The sequence below is a fragment of the Salvelinus alpinus genome, chromosome 26 (genome assembly GCF_045679555.1).
Source record: "Salvelinus alpinus chromosome 26, SLU_Salpinus.1, whole genome shotgun sequence".
Lineage (NCBI taxonomy): Eukaryota > Metazoa > Chordata > Actinopteri > Salmoniformes > Salmonidae > Salvelinus > Salvelinus alpinus.
Genome location: NC_092111.1, coordinates 13632808 through 13645636, shown reverse-complemented (window position 1 = coordinate 13645636; position 12829 = coordinate 13632808). Strand labels below are relative to the sequence as shown.

At 41.7% G+C, this 12829-nt stretch overlaps 1 long non-coding RNA gene across 1 annotated transcript; it reads left to right on the top strand.

Moving 5' to 3' along the window:
- The first annotated feature begins 11150 nt into the window (after positions 1–11150).
- Positions 11151–12701, top strand: LOC139554744 (uncharacterized). The gene is made up of 3 exons (XR_011670888.1): positions 11151–11771; positions 12062–12128; positions 12312–12701. It is a non-coding gene; the product is annotated as an uncharacterized lncRNA (long non-coding RNA).
- The last annotated feature ends 128 nt before the right edge of the window (positions 12702–12829 follow it).

Below are 12829 nucleotides of genomic sequence, written 5' to 3'. Positions count from 1 at the left end.
TTCAATGAAGTGGACAAAACTTGGTTCAAGGCCATGTCCTGGGACTGGTTTTGTGGTTGTCACTGTGTCGGCTTTGCAGGCTGACATACATATTCCACAGAATCTCATTTAATCCATATGGCTTGTCAGCATCCTGCAAGAGTGTGCTCCTTTTGAGCAAGTGTAACCTAGCCCAGTTTGCAGTGCTATTTACCAATGAAGTACAAATATGAAAGGCAGATGAGAGGACCCCTGGAGGCCGGTGAATGGTAGTTTAATGATGTGTTTGGGTAGCAGGTAATGAGATGTTATTTCCTTTCTAGGGATTCCTTGTCGGCACTCTCTACTGTATGCGTTGATGGATGGTCCTGTTGGACATTCATGGAAAGTTCGACAATATGATCCAAGTTCTTAGAGACTTGGATCATATTCACTCTTAAATCCACACAACACTCAATCCCCCATTCATTATCCCAACTTCCTACTACCATAAAGTCCAAACACCCTGTGTAACTATAAATATCAGAGCTCTCCCTGAAGACTGAGTCAGCTTTTGTTCTCTCCCACAGAAAAACGTGTGTGGGTGTGAGGGAATTCTACAATATTTTTTTTCCGTGGGAGCATCCAGAAGATAATTCTCCGGGCTCCAGGGGGCCCCTGGGGGTGGGGTTGTGATGGATCTGTTGTGCTTGCAGAGGGTCCAACCCAGCGGGAGAACACATTTGTGAATGTTTACCATTGGACATTTGCATGGAATCTGGGCACGGTTCCAGCAACTGTTTTCCATACGTGCACTCCCTCTCCATCATGGTTTCTCAATCATCTCCTCATATAAAATCTTCCCAATGCTCATTATCTACATGAAAGATCAGTGAGCCTGTAATACACCCATAGTGGCCCAACTAATAGCCAAGGCTTTCTCAAATGAGACTAAAAGGTTTTTTGAAACTTGAGAATAATGAACTGTTGATATCTGAGAGTAAACCTATACTGAGCACTAGGCTTATATTTTCAAGTTAACACATGAATTAGAGTCTGTACTGCAGTGTTAAACATGCGCAGGTTTGCAATTATTGTTCAAAATTAGGGACAGACTTTGGCTACTACCATAAAGAGGAAGTCACAACTATCCGCCTCTTTTCTTAGAGCCATGAATAAAATCTAGCCTCAGATAGTAGTGCCTGTTTCCCATCCTCAAGACATCCTCTGAAACTAAAGCTGATGGATGGGAACTTACGCCAGTGATAAGAATAGCCATCAGACTCATGATCTAGGAGATACAGGGAAGCATAAACACAAAGGAGGGAAGACAATGATAGGATTCAATGGTGGTAAACTGGAACTACCCTTCACTTTAATTCTTTGTGACTTATACAGATGGGTTCATTTTAAACAACTATACGTAGAAGGGGAATGCAACTCCCTTCACTGGAGAACTCAGCACATAACCGAACAGAAACCCAGGTAAAAAAAACTCTGAAATATATTGTTCAGCCCCTCCCGATCCAACCCTATCCCCAACATCTGATGTGGGTGGAAGAAAAAAACTTGGAAACTATTTCCAAATGTTGAGGCAATGTAGTTCAGTCATTACCATGGCAGGATTACATTTGCAGACGGTCTCATTCAACAAATCTCTAATCATTGTGTGGATAAAGATCAATTGCTACAGTATTTTAATAGAATAATTAGGTGGGATAAAAAACTGATTCAAATGGAATTTGATAGGGGGTTTTGCCTGTGGGTATGTTAGGCTCTGAAATGTCTGTTCCCATTATTTGTCAAAGCTGCCCACAGAGGCAAAGGACTGAGGCTATGAAGTGAAAGAAGAGTGGGGGACTGGGAGTTGGATGAGGGCCCAGACTCAGGCACCTGCAAGGCCTCCCGTTCCCACAAATGTTGGTCAGGAAATGTGTCGCAGTGTAAACTGTCAAGCACAAGGATTAATTATTTGAAATGTAGGCTGTAGCGTTTTTTTCAAAAAAAGTTAAACATTGTCATGGTAAAGATAACATTTAATACATCATGAATGGGCTTATCTGAGAAGAAAGTGACGCTCCCTTGAGTTATAGACCTATTATGCCATTACAGGAGACTAAAGCATATTTTGAGTATGAAGAGTGTTGGGGAAGCTACTTTGGAAATGTAGTTTACCAAGCTACCAATTACTTCACACTGGAAGAAATTAAGTTACACTAAAGCCACCTTTAAAAATATATATATAGTTTACTTATACTAAAGTTACTTTGAATTACTTTGTGAAAAAAAACGACTTTGTGAAAGATTGTCATATTTAAATCTGAAATGTCATAGACGACAAATTGCAAGACAGATCACTTTGAGGTCATATGTTAACAGAATCTGTCATTTAGCCTATTAAAACACTAAGACGATTTTCAAGTGAGAATTAGGCAGGTCTGATGAAGAAAAATAAAGTAAATTGCCTATTTTACCAATATTTTATTTTAGACAAAAAAGTAGTTTGTAGTTCCAGTAGTTAGCTACACCGCTACATGGCCCAAAAAAAACGAATTAGCTACTGAAAACACTACCTAGATTTGAATTTAGGTAAAATATGAACCACCAAGCTACTGCAAAATGTAGTTACATTACTAGTTGAGCTACATGTAGTGCACTACTCCCCAAACACTGAGTAGGACGTCATGAAAATCACTACAGTACATTGGTAGGAGGTACATAAAGATATTATTGATGGCTTCTCTGGGAAGAAAGGAGTATCCTGTACATAGCAGCAGCATCCATTACAATAAATAAATGTAAATTTTCCCCACAATAGAGGACAACTTGGAATCATGAATGTACAACTGTATTACAATAAACTAAAGGAAGTGTGAAATTAATTGACCAGATGTTTGTCTGACCAAGAGTTTAAGAGTGAGACTTTTTTAAGTCCTCTGACGTGTTGAGGATGTGTATAAAATCCCCCAGCTGTGAAAATGACTCAATAGTCCCTCTGGGCTTATTGTGATTTCAAACAAGCTACTTATTCTTATGAATTAATACATTAGCTGCTCTCATTACAAATAAATCCACTACAACTTTTAAGGCCTATTATGTTGATCAGACGAGGGGAATGTATATACTGTGAAGGGTTTCCTGGTGAACCACTGGTTTTACGACAGAGGTGCACATGACATTGAGCTGCCTAAATATAGTCATAGTGGCAGAAGTGGTTGAGAACTAACAGGCATACAGATCCAACATGAATGGAATTGGAACTGGGACTTCAGACGAGACCTCTCCGTGGTGAGCAGCGCAGCACTCCGGCTGCCGGCCCAGCTGGGTGGTGTCGCACTCCGGGATGAACTATACAAATATATTAGTGACATTTAATTGGATAGCCCCCTAGGGACAATGGTAAGAATCCACAAACTCCAGTTTATTGTTGCTGTTGAGACAATTGCACACAAATGAATGCCTTCATTTTAAAGTCTGATTAATGTTGTACCCCTTACTTTGAGGGCGTTTGGTATTTCCCCCCATTAGATCAGTGAAAGTAAAGACGTGCAAATACAGTGCCTTCGGAAAGTATTCAGACCCCTAGACTTTTTCCACATTTTGTTACGTAACAGCCTTATTCTAAAATGGATAAATATTTGTTTCCCCTCAGTGTCTAGTTTGAGAAACAGACACCTCACAAGTCCTCAACTGGCAGCTTCATTAAATAGTACCCGCAAAACACCAGTCTCAACGTCAACAGTGAAGAGGCGACTGCCGGAATGCTGGCCTTCTAAAACTGTTTTTCCTTTGTCATTATGGGGTATTGTGTGTGACAAAGGGACAAAGGGAAAACAGGTTTAGAAGGCCAGCATCCCGGGAGTCGCCTCTTCACTGTTGACGTTGAGACTGGTGTTTTGCGGGTACTATTTAATGAAGCTGCCAGTTGAGGACTTGTGAGGTGTCTGTTTCTCAAACTAGACACTCTAATGTACTTGTCCTCTTGTTCAGTTTTTCACCGGGGCCTCCCACTCCTCTTTCTATTCTGGTTAGAGCCCGTTTGAGCTGTTCTGTGAAGGGAGTAGTACACAGCGTTATACGAGATCTTCAGTTTCTTGGCAATTTCTCGTATGGAATAGCCTTAATTTCTCAGAACAAGAATAGACTGACGAGTTTCAGAAGAAAGTTTTTTGTTTCTGGCCATTTTGAGCCAGAAAACTCAACTAGTCTAAAGAAGGCCAGTTTTATTGCTTCTTTAATCTGCACAGCCGTTTTCAGCTGTGCTAACATAATTGCAAAAGGGTTTTCTAATGATCAATTAGCCTTTTAAAATGATAAACTAGGATTAGCTAACACAACGTGCCATTGGAACACAGGAGTGATGGTTGCTGATAATGGGCCTCTGTACGTGTAACGGATGTGAAATGGCTAGCTAGTTAGCGGTGGTGCGCGCTAATAGCGTTTCAATCGGTTACATCACTCGCTTTGAGACCTTGAAGTAGTGGTTCCCCTTGCTCTGCAAGGGGCGCGGCTTTTGTGGAGCGATGGGTAACGATGCTTCGTGGGTGACTGTTGTTGATGTGTGCAGAGTGTCCCTGGTTCGCGCCCGGGTATGGGCGAGGGGACGGACGTAAAGTTATATTGTTACATACGCCTATGTAGAAAAAATCTGCCCTTTCCAACTACAATAGTCATTTACAACATTAACAATATCTACACTGTATTTCTGATCAATTTTATGTTATTTTAATGCATAAAACATTTGCTTTCTTTCAAAAACAAGGACATTTCTATGTGATCCCAAACTTTTGAACAGTAGTGTAAGTATTCAGACCCTTTTCTATGAGACTCGAAATTGAGCTCAGGTGCATCCTGTTTCCATTGATCATCCTTGAGATGTTTCTACAACTTGATTGGAGTCCACCTGTGGTACATTTAATTGATTGGACATGATTTGGAAAGGCACACACCTGTCTATATAAGGTCCCACAGTTGACAGCGCATGTCAGAGCAAAAACCAAGCCATGAGGTCGAAGGAATTGTCTGTTGAGCTTTGTTGGATTGTGGATTGTGTGCAGCATTGAAAGTCCAAGAACAGTGGCCTCTATCATTCTTAAATGGAAGAAGTTTGGGACCACCAAGACTCTTCCTAGAGCTGGCCGTCCGGCCAAACTGAGAAATCAGGGGAGAAGGGCCTTGATCAGGGAGGTGACTAGGAACGCAATGGTCACTCTGACAGAGCTCTAGAGTTCCTCTGTGGAGATGGGAGAACCTTCCACAAGGACAACCATCTCTGCAGCTCTCCACCAATCAGGCCTTTATGGTAGAGTGACCAGACCGAAGCCACTCCTCAGTAAAAGGCACATGACAGCCCGCTTGGAGTTTGCCAAAAGGCACCTAAAGACTCACAGACCATGAGAAACATGGTCTGATGAAACCAAGATTGAACTCTTTGGCCTGAATGCCAAGCCTCACGTCTGGAGGAAACCTGGCACCATGCCTACGGTGAATCATGGTTGTGGCAGCATCATACTGTGGGGATGTTTTTCAGCGGCAGGGACTGGGAGATTACTCAGGATCGAAGCAAAGATGAACGGAGCAAAGTGCAGAGAGATCCTTGATGAAAACTTGCTCCAGAGCGCTCAGGACCTCAGAGTGGGGCAGCGACACTCCCCATCCAACCTGACAGAGCTTGAGAGGATCTGCAGAGAAGAATGGGAGAATCTCCCCAAATACAAGTGTGCCAAGCTTGTAGCGTCATACCCAAGAAGACTCGACGCTGCCAAAGGTGCTTCAACATAGTACTGAGTCAAGGGTCTGAATACTTATGTAAATGTAATATTTCAGTTGTTTAGCAAAAATGTCTAAAAACCTGTTTTTGCTTTGTCATTATGGGTATTGTGTGTAGATAGATGAGGGAAAAAAACAATTTAATCAATTTTAGAATGAGGCAGTAACGTAACGAAATGTGGAAAAAGTCAAAGGGTCTGAATACTTTCCGAAAGCACTGTATATTCTGCAAAGGTCCCACTGTCCACAAACCTAGTTAGTTTACATGATAGTTGGATAGGTAATGACATTGTAACTCTGATTTTGTTATAACTGCTTGGACAATGTCTACAGACACAATTGTATTCGTGGTGCAGTTTTAACAACGTTTCAGTACTGATTTGATTGAATGCCAGCACAAGTCAAGCAGAGTTCAGGAGGTGGTCAGTGAGACCGTAGTCAACGGACCACAAACTATGCTTTTACCAAGATGTGCACGTAGACCTACATGACAGTTGGCTATCCCCCATCATAGCCTATATTTGACCTTACATTGAGAACATTCCAAGTTACCTACAAGGCAGACGTTCAAGGTCCATATCCCCCACTGGCCGGGCTGGGCTGTAAGGCATGTACCCTTACTCACTTCTCTAACATTGGTTGCTCCCTTCAGTGACCACTACAAGGATCAGGGAATGAAAACTTGCCACATTCTTGCCCTCCCTATGGCAGGTCAGGGACATTGTCTCTGTAAGACTAGTGGATGGGGCCAATTTAGGGAGATCATACAATTATTACATCATAAGACGAAGAGGGTGAAGGGTGAGGGTGAGAGTCACAATTGTTCAATTCCAGGAATCAAGCTCCAAACCAAATAGTTTCAGAAATGGAGAAAGCACAATCCAAGTTGAGTTTCAAATACTGCAGCTAGTGATTGCATGGCGTGCAATGTGTTGCCACCGCGAACATCATGAAATAAAGTTGCACCATACATTGTGCTGTAGCCGGAGTTGGGTAGGTTACTTTGTAAATGTAATCCGTTACAGTCACTAGTTACTTGTCCAAAATTGTAATCAGTAACATAACTTTTGGATTACCCAAACTCAGCAACGTAATCTGATTACATTCTGTTTTACATTAAAAACCAAAGTCTATCAGAATTCCAGTCATTCCAATAAATGTTATACCCCTTGATCTTCAAGAATAGGACTTGGAAATATGGAAGTATAGATTAGACAAATTGTTTTATCTGATCATAACCCCAAAACTAAGGACTTATTAGCCAGCTCTGCTCTGTTGTTTATGATTTTGTTTTCATGGAGGACTGACTGAGCTCATTGATTCGAGTTGAAAAAGAAATGCTGCGCTCATCGAATGGCATGCTTTGTTACTGAAAAAAATGCCATTTACATGTGAAAAATGAATGTCATATGCTGCATTTGCTATAGGCCTATTGTTTAACTTTTTGTTGGTGACACTTTGATATCTTGATAATGTGCAGCTGTTTAAAAGGGCAAATCCACAGATGAAACAATAACAAAACGGTCGCCCCGCCTCTGTTTTGGTAAAAAGCTGAGGGATGGGCCTGGAGAAATGTAACCACTCTCAGATTAATAGACAGAGCTATGGATGCAAGGACTGACCATCCATGATATCAAAATGATTGTTTTAACAATGTTATGAGGCTATACCGTGTTTGTTTACATGTACAATGTTTACAAACAATGGAGAAAAACAAGCTTATATTTTGGGTTCTCGTGGAGTGTGACAGTTGAACTAAGCTCATGAGGCATTTCTAAGTTATATTCCTCAAGAATCAATGTATATATATACAGTGGGGAGAACAAGTATTTGATACACTGACGATTTTGCAGGTTTTCCTACTTACAAAGTCATTTTTATCATAGGTACACTTCAACTGTGAGAGACGGAATCTAAAACAAAAATCCAGAAAATCACATTGTATGATTTGTAATGAATTAATTTGCATTTTATTGCATGACATAAGTATTTGATCACCTACCAACCAGTAAGAATTCCGGCTCTCACAGACCTGTTAGTTTTTCTTTAAGAAGCCCTCCTGTTCTCCACTCATTACCTGTATTAACTGCACCTGTTTGACCTCGTTACCTGTATAAAAGACACCTGTCCACACACTCAATCAAACAGACTCCAACCTCTCCACAATGGCCAAGACCAGAGAGCTGTGTAAGGACATCAGGGATAAAATTGTAGACCTGCACAAGGCTGGGATGGGCTACAGGACAATAGGCAAGCAGCTTGGTGAGAATGCAACAACTGTTGGCGCAATTATTAGAAAATGGAAGAAGTTCAAGATGACGGTCAATCACCCTCGGTCTGGGGCTCCATGCAAGATCTCACCTCGTGGGGCATCAATGATCATGAGGAAGGTGAGGGATCAGCCCAGAACTACACGGCAGGACCTGGTCAATGACCTGAAGAGAGCTGGGACCACAGTCTCAAAGAAAACCATTAGTAACACACTACACCGTCATGGAATAAAATCCTGCAGCGCACGCAAGGTCCCCCTGCTCAAGCCAGCGCATGTCCAGGCCCATCTGAAGTTTGCCAATGACCATCTGGATAATCCAGAGGAGGAATGGGAGAAGGTCATGTGGTCTGATGAGACAAAAATAGAGCTTTTTGGTCTAAACTCCACTCGCCGTGGTTGGAGGAAGAAGAAGGATGAGTACAACCCCAAGAACACCATCCCAACCATGAAGCATGGAGGTGGAAACATCATTCTTTGGGGATGCTTTTCTGCAAAGGGGACAGGACGACTGCACCGTATTGAGGGGAGGATGGATGGGGCCATGTATCGCGAGATCTTGGCCAACAACCTCCTTCCCTCAGTAAGAGCATTGAAGATGGGTCGTGGCTGGGTCTTCCAGCATGACAACGACCCGAAACACACAGCCAGGGCAACTAAGGAGTGGCTCCGTAAGAAGCATCTCAAGGTCCTGGAGTGGCCTAGCCAGTCTCCAGACCTGAACACAATAGAAAATCTTTGGAGGGAGCTGAAAGTCTGTATTAACCAGCGACAGCCCCGAAACCTGAAGGATCTGGAGAAGGTCTGTTTGGAGGAGTGGGCCAAAATCCCTGCTGCACTGTGTGCAAACCTGGTCAAGAACTACAGGAAACGTATGATCTCTGTAATTGCAAACAAAGGTTTCTGTGCCAAATATTAAGTTCTGCTTTTCTGATGTATCAAATACTTATGTCATGCAATAAAATGCAAATTAATTACTTAAAAATCATACAATGTGATTTTCTGGATTTTTGTTTTAGATTCCGTCTCTCACAGTTGAAGTGTACATAAATTACAGACCTCTACATAATTTGTAAGTAGGAAAACCTGCAAAATCGGCAGTGTATCAAATACTTGTTCTCCCCACTGTATATACATATAAGTCCAAAAATTGATGTAGCAACTACAGATTGCCCCTTTAAATCTATCAAAAGTGAGTGAGTTTGAACACATGCCCAATAGGCCTATGGATTTTAAAAAACGTATCAGCATGAATTAGATTGAGTAATAACAGCCTATTCCATAGGCTGGGATCCTGTGCAGCGCATTTTTCACTGGCTGTCCACTGGTTTCAAAAACAATGATTGATAGGCAGCTTAAACTTCTTGAATTCAACCATTATTAGGTTCGAATACACATTTAGATTTGTGAACAGCCATCCACAACAACCACAATCCGTTAGGTGCAAATAGCTAACTGACAGAACAGCAGTGTGATTCACATCAATGCGCTATGTACAATAATAAGTGATATCCGTATAGCCGTAGACTACACCACTGCTGTCATCCTTATCTCCAAGCATTTATTCAAGTTGAATAATCTTTGGATGCCAACAGCAGTCGTACCATTGGAAGTCATAGCTTGGACTGTAGCCTACAAAAGCCTATTCCTGCTAATTTCCCGCAATCCATCAATCCCATTTGGTGTGTCATCATAGTGGTCTCTGACTTGTGGTCAGACTCACTCAGGTGGAACAAACTTAAACTTGCGCCTTTTTTCAATGCTATTTTTGAATGTCATTGAGAAAAAAGAGAAGTGTCAAAGATTTTTTTTCTCGCAAACATCCTTTCTGAAATTAAAAGTAATCCTCAAAGTATTACGGATTACAATCCTCAAAGTATAAACGGATTACAGTTACCGTTTTTTTTGTAATCCCCAACCCTGGCTGTACAATTATATTGTGCTATGCAGCTTTTCCCACAATTTTGTGCTGTTTAGCGTGAGAAAATGAAAAACCCTAAAAGGTTTCAGGCAGTCCTTTTTATAGCTCACCTTCCTACATAACACACACATGCCTGGCTACACACAAACCCCATAACTGAGTACATGAATCACTCCACTTCCTCTATCTATGATATAATGAATGGCAGTGTTCATTCACAGCAAGAGCGCCTGTATAGACAATGACATCACTTGGCTGGTCAAGATGTTTTCCTCTTTGGGGTATGCCATCTGTGTAATGGTGAATGCATGTCGTTGGCACGTTGCCCTTGGCACGTTGCCCTACACCGGGGATAAATGGCCATTGCCAAATCATGAGCCGTAGCCAGACAAATTAAATCAAAGGCATGTTGACTCACTGTTATGAGTTAGTTAGTGTTCCATATGTCAGAAGTTAGGCCTAACTATTGATTTAGGTTTGAAAATGGTTCTAAAGCTTGCGGGAGTCCTGGCCAGTCTAACTGCTGATGGGACTTGGAAGAGTTAAAGAACACACAGGCAGTCTGAAAGGACTGAGTCACCATCAAACTGTACATATAGAACACCTCTATACTCACCATACTGTATACTATACGTTACGCTAGAATGATTTGAAGACAGTCTGTGCGGTACAGAAATCCCTCTCTTCATGAATTATGGTAATAGTGGTGCATTTTACACAATGGCACACCTCCAGGGACAAGGCCATCTCCTTAACCGCTGCTCATTTCTGACTTGATTTAAGATCCTTCACACAGATCTCTTCACATGGGATACAAGACATGGAACCACATCTGGAACCGTTCAAAACAGTAACACTAAGGACGGTCAAAATGTAACTACTAATCAGCTGATACCAGGCTCGCGTAAAGGGACCATGTGGGGACGTTTTGGGGGGAGCTGTAGTACCTCTTTCAGCACTGTCTGGCACATTGTAAAGTTACAGTAGTAAATCAGTGGTCAAGCTGATGCAAATAGGTGTTTTCTGCTGGGTTTGTGTTTCTATTCAGGGTGAGTTGTTGACATAAATGCTCAGAGTAAAAGAGCTTTGAACTCACCTGTGATGACTCACACCAACCACATCCATTCCTTTTTTGTTTTTAAGCACGAGAGCATTTTATACAGCCATTGTTTTAAATGACATCATACATTACAATGGGGAGGGGTGTGGCATGCAGGTTGTATATTACAATGATCTACCATTCAGCCAGAAGTCTGCACTCGGTCACTCCTCGTGCATTTAAAGGTTTGGACTGGTGCACAAACGGCTGAATTCATGAAGGGGAGTGTACAAGTGCACACTTGGGGATAAAGGTGGAATCTGACTGAAGCCGCAGACTTTATTTAGGTATTGGATCCTCGAATGGACTTCTATGCCATGTAACTAGCGTAGCCATGTAACTAGCGTAGCCATGTAACTAGCGTAACCATGTAACTAGCGTAGCCATGTAACTAGCGTAACCATGTAACTAGCGTAGCCATGTAACTAGCGTAGCCATGTAACTAGCGTAGCCATGTAACTAGCGTAACCATGTAACTAGCGTAGCCATGTAACTAGCGTAGCCATGTAACTAGCGTAACCATGTAACTAGCGTAACCATGTAACTAGCGTAACCGTGTAACTAGCGTAACCGTGTAACTAGCGTAGCCGTGTAACTAGCGTAGACATGTAACTAGCGTAACCATGTAACTAGCGTAACCATGTAACTAGAAGTAGCTGTAGTCAGTAAACATCTTCAGGTGCAGTAGTACTGCACATCAGAGCATTCAATTGTTTTCAGACAAAGAAACAAGAAAAATCGGAGTTTCTACAATGGTGAGTAAAGCTAAATTTGTTTGGTTGTGTGTTTGTTTGTTCTACACCAATGCACCTGATACTGCAGTTTTTTTTTTTTTACAAAAAGCTCATAGCATTCCCTGCCTCTCTAAGATTTGTTTTCTTATGGAAAATGTTATTCAATCTGTTACAAAATATATTTTCTTACATTAACCAGTGTCAGCTTGAGGCCTTGTCTTGCTCTTGCTCTATATACCATAGCTGGCCTAAGAGGACAACAATTAGGCTATCAATGCTGTTTGTTAAACTGCAGTTTCATCTTATTTCAGGACCATGAGGACAAACCCAGCCTGCTGCTCTCCTTCCACACTGAGCCCAAACCTACAGATTTATCAAGTAATGAAAGAGTTCTATTTTGGCTTGCCTATGTTATCACAATGAGATGGGTTCTGTGAGTGGATTTACACACCTTGAATATCACTGGGTCTAAATGCCCTGGACTGCTAGCTAGCTAACAAATGTCACAGACATAGAGATAATTGAAGACTGGTGATAACTTTGCTAACATCTCTCCCGCAGACTCTTAATCGGTCTCTGCTGAGCAGCCCAGTAGCACCAACTCTAGTGAGCTGTCTAAGCCAGTCGTGCCTGTTCCAAGCCTACTCAAACTGCCTGATTGCAGCCAAGCTCTTGCCTCGGGGAACCCTGGGCGCAGGAAAAGACCCTGTGCATCCACACTACAACTTACTACAATAGTCATTCATGTTTCGTTGGTTATGCTACACAAGGAAAGACTTGGAAGACAGCACTCTCATTCATCACCTCAGGTTAAGCGGTCCCACCACAAAATGTTGTTGAAAATGTATAGGCCTATTTCAACTTCTTTGAACTTTTAGCTTATTTCCACCCCCATTTGTTTGCTGTGTTTTTTTGCATTGCATTTACATTAAAGTTTGACTCTTTAAATCAGTTTTATTTGCAAATCATTTGACTTTTTATCAGGTTGATCGAAATAGCATACATATACTACACATGTAGTTTCATTTAGGAGGGGAATGTTTTACAGCTTTGGGAATGTAGTCATATGTTTTCATATT